Here is a 4711-nt window from a genome sequence, read left to right as displayed (position 1 = left end):
TCTCTCTGGTGGCAATAGGTGAAATATGCCACATGGTTGCCTTGTGGTCAATCTTCCATTTTCCTTCATCAAGATTAAAGGAAACCCCAAAACCAAAATAAAACCCCAAACAATAATTTTCTCTCTCCTCTGATTTTATACCCCGTACTGTACATGTTTCATTTCTGCATTATGAAGTCGGAATTTGCCCAAACGTATTGCATGAAAGTTGTAGATCTCGAAAAGTTATTGAATTTAGACTTAAAAATCGTTAAATTCGGAGTCCGGAGCTATGAGTTATGACCTTTGCAAGTTTGATGTTGCTGCTGCTATTTTCTTTCATGCTTTTGTTGTCGTCGCTGCAGCTTCGTGGTTGTTGTTGTTGTTGTTGTGTTGATGTTAGGTACTACTCTTTCAATCTTTCTCTCACTTTTGTTCAGAAAACCCAATTGTTAGATGAATGTATAAATTTTGGGTTTAAATTATGACCTTTATTTCATCAATTGTAATATGATTTTTATACTATTAATAATTCTGATTTTTACAAGTGTAATTAAAATTATTATTGATTTGCAAAATCAGATTAAGGGATTGAAATTGGTATTATTTGGATTGTTGAGATTAAAGATTAGAACTTTTGTTCAATTACTTAGATTGAAACTCATTTTGAATTACTTTATAATCTTCTATTTTGTTAAGTAAATTATAAAATCAACTTGTTGATTTTGTTTTTAAGTAATTTGGTAAATTCTGAATTTGGTCTTGTTTTATAAAACCCTTATGTCAATCTAGAGTTGGATTGGAGAATTGAACTTGCTATTATATTATGATTTTCAGAGAAATGAGTTTTATTAGAGTTAGCTTATGAGGTTAATTAAAGTGAGAAATTGTTGTTGTAAGTTGGATTAGTAGAATGGATATTGATGATAGTTCATTTTGATTGAGAGTATGGAGTGCAAGATTAATTGATATGTGTATAAAAATGACAAATGAATGGGGATTAGGAATAAGTATAGGTTATAAGAATGAGTTAGTAGATTAGTTTTTGTATATTAAATTTATGGAATGTTTATCTAATAATTCTTATTGTTATTGGTAATGTGACTATGGTTATGAATTTGTTGAGCTCATGCTATATTGGGGATTGAGGATTATTATTGAAGATTAATCAGTGTTATTCTATGGAAGATTGTTAGTAGGAAAAATTGGTTTGTAGTTAAGGTAACATTTATGTTTAGCAAAAATGTATTTATATGTACGTATGTGTTATGTTGTATTTTTTATATTATACATCGTTTGTAGTCATGGCCATGGTTATAGATGCGTCTCTATTAGTTAGTTGTGAATTGCTATTGGATTGTTATAAAAGTATCATTTTGTTCAGTTATTGGAATTGTTCGGAAATACTATGTTTCTTAGAATATGATTTGGGTATGATAATGAGGAGATGATTTCGAAATGGTTTTAGCTAACTTAGTTTATGAACTGAGATGAATAGTGGGCAAGGTACTGATTAAAAGAAATGATTCAGATATGAGTTAAGTCCAGAAAAGGTCGAATATTTTGTTGTGTTATGTTATGAGCCTGTACTTGCCAGTGATTTTTGTTACGTGATTAAGCTACGCCAGCGATATATTTAAAAGAATAATTATTTTTCGAACAATTACCAAGTCAGTTTCTTATATGAAAAATGTTTACGAACCAAAATCATTTTGACGGGCTGAAGTAAAGTTACTCAGCATTCCGCTCATTTTAGTTTTGTTTTTGTTTTGTATTTTCTTCTGTAATTTGCAGGATTGTATTGGGTGCTCATAGTGGATCGGAAATAAAGAGTTGGTTATCAAATTGTAAATATATTAGGGATTCAAAGTTGTATTTGGAAGTATTCAAGTGCTTAGTGAATAATATAATATTCTATTATTTTGAGAATCAAGTAAATTGTAATTTGGTATTTGCACTAGTGGAAAAATGAAGAAGGGTTGCGCTGAAAAAGGCCTGTAGGGCTGCGCTTTTCGACAGCAGCCCTTTCAGTAGCAGCCCTTCACTTTTTAAGTAGGGCTGCGCTAGAAAAGCCCAGCCCTTAAGCTAGAAGGGCTGCGCTAGTTAGGAAAAAGCGCAGCCCTTCTAGCCCAGAAGGGCTGCGCTAGTTAGGAAAAAGCGCAGCCCTTCTGAGCTAGAAGGGCTGCGCTTTTTCCTAACTAGCGCAGCCCTTCCTACCAAAAAAAAAAATAAATTTTTTTTTTTTTTTTGGACATGTTTTTACTCATAATCTCCTATTTTCTGAAATTAAACAGAAGAGAAGAGAAACGAAACGAAAATACTAAACCCAAAACAAAAAAAAGAATGAAACGAAAATGAAAAAAAGGAACAAAAACTAATATACAAAGAGAAGTATACAAGAAGTATACAAGAACATTAATCAAAACAAAGATGAAAATACAAGAAATTATATACAAAGAGAAGTATACAAGAACATTAATCAAAATAAACAAAGAGAAGTATACAAGAACCTTAATCGTCAAAACAAAGAGAAGTATACAAGAACATTAATCAAAACAAAGAGAAGTATACAAGAACATTAATCAAAATATATAAACAAAGAGAAGTATACAAGAACATTATAGATCTGGAAATACAAGAAATACCTCCAAACATTAACCTAATAATGTTTAAATACATAAAACAAAACCCTAATACATAATTTAAGGGAAAATTTTTTTTCGAAAAATCTTAAAATGCCTATTTGGAGGCTTAAACGAACTCGGATGGCTTAAAAAGCCTAAACGTTATAGCCTAGCGGTGAGTTTGACTCGTTGGCTCGTTCCGCTTCCGAAAAGGTGTCACAATAGGCAATCGGACTCCATCGGCATGATTCATGCAAATCATTTCAGCGTTTTTGTCGCAACATTTCTGGGAGTTTTTGAGAGGATTAGAGAGAAGGAGGAGAGGGAGGAGGGATGTGAGAGAAGGAGGAAAAGGAATAATGAGGGACGTGAGAGAGGAGAGAGAAGAATGAGGGATATATTTGACGACCCGCTTAGTATTTGAAGCCCGCGAACTTGAATTTTTCAAATTTTTTAAAGAAGGGTTGCGCTTTTCTTCAAAAGCGCAGCCCTACTTAGTCAGAAGGGCTGCGCCTTTTATAAAAGCGCAGCCCTATTGAGTGAAGGGTTGCGCTTTTATAAAAAAGCGCAGCCCTTCTGTTGTGTAGGGCTGCGCTTTTGTACAAAAGTGCAGCCCTTCACTAGTAGGGCTGCGATTTTAGAAAAAGTGCAGCCCTTCCTCCGCAGCCCTTCCTTTTTTTTTCCCCTAGTGTTGGTTTTGAAGTTATTATGCTGTGGGTCATGAGTTGACCCACAGGTTCAGGATCGTATTATAGATTATGTTTCCGCTACGAGTAAATATTAATTCGAGATTTATTAAGCGTTGATTGTAATTAGTGAATCTTAAGTGTGTTTAGCTAGCAGCTCGAAAGTGCGGGCTGTTACAGAATTTGGAGTCATGTTAAGACAAAAGGGAAGAGCTGAAAATTTCTGGTATGCACCAAGTGGAAGGGAGCCACATTAATGAACTCAAATTGGTTGACCAAGTTTGAAGTAATGCACCCATACCTTCCTCTTATATACCTTTCCATCCTACATAATTTTCATCACCAAAACCAACCAAAATTGATCTGCCCAAAAACACTTCCTCCTTCCTCTCTTCACTCGCCAGTTCTGGCGGTAAAGCCATAACTTACCTCAGCTTCGTTTCTTTGGATTTTTGTCTCTTAATCTCTACATGCAAAGCCTGATTCTCATTCACTACATATAGGAGCATATTGGGAAGAAAAGGAATCACCATTTCGAGGCCAAGAAGTTCAAGAAAAAGAGCTATCTTCTTCAACTAGAAAAATAGTAAGTATGTTGAATAGTTTGGGTAAATTGAGATACTTCCTTTAGGTATGTTCTTATGATTTTTTTGTGTGGATGTAAATAGGTGTTTAAGGATTCCAAAGAAGTTAAAATCTCATCCTAAGGAGAAGGAGAAGTCGGATCGTACCAATTACAAATTGAGATATGCAAATTCAATCCCTTTTTGGAAGATAAGTATTGTGAAAACTATTCGAAGTATTTTTGAGAGGAAAATTGAGGATGAATTCTTGGTTTGTATGACTATTAGCTACTGTATTTTGATTGTAATTAAGTATAAACCCTTGCATGTTGGAAAAGCAAATGAAATGGGGTTTCTTTCTTATACTAGAAAATGGTTAAATGTGGCTGTATTCGGTTTTTCGTAAAGGATTGATTTGTATACCAGCGTAAGCTGAATTTTGTTCTATGTACCTGTCTTGGTGGGGGCAGACTCTTGTGCAGGAACTAGCAAGCTAAGGTAGGCAGATGGGAAGCTCTGGAGAAATGATACCTCCGCAATCATAGCTGACCAAAGCTTGAACATGATCATCTTTTGAAACTTAAAACTTGTCTTTTGGTGAAGAATGTTTGGATGTACATTATGATATATATTACTATATGGGCCTGTAATAACTAAACTATATTTCGTATGATGTATGTTTTTTCTTAACTCAGCTCATAAAGTCAACTCAGCCATATTAATGGGTTGACTCAAGCAGGTGTCAACCTCCGTACCATTTTTACTATGATTTGCTTCCGCTAATGCTATTAAGTTCAATTTTTAATCGATTTGAAGAAAGCTAGGACGTGGGCTGTTACACCACTGACCCGCCTCCCCC

General features: G+C 34.4%; 1 long non-coding RNA gene across 1 annotated transcript; it reads left to right on the top strand.

Annotated features, from left to right (window-relative positions):
- The first annotated feature begins 12 nt into the window (after positions 1-12).
- Positions 13-4303, top strand: LOC125498239 (uncharacterized). Its single transcript, XR_007275092.2, has 3 exons — positions 13-3701; positions 3793-3875; positions 3958-4303. It is a non-coding gene; the product is annotated as an uncharacterized LOC125498239 (long non-coding RNA).
- The last annotated feature ends 408 nt before the right edge of the window (positions 4304-4711 follow it).

Source organism: Beta vulgaris, chromosome 1 (assembly GCF_026745355.1).
Source record: "Beta vulgaris subsp. vulgaris cultivar EL10 chromosome 1, EL10.2, whole genome shotgun sequence".
NCBI lineage: Eukaryota > Viridiplantae > Streptophyta > Magnoliopsida > Caryophyllales > Amaranthaceae > Beta > Beta vulgaris.
Note: the sequence above shows the minus strand (reverse complement) of the source record. Positions and strands in the feature narration are given on the sequence as shown.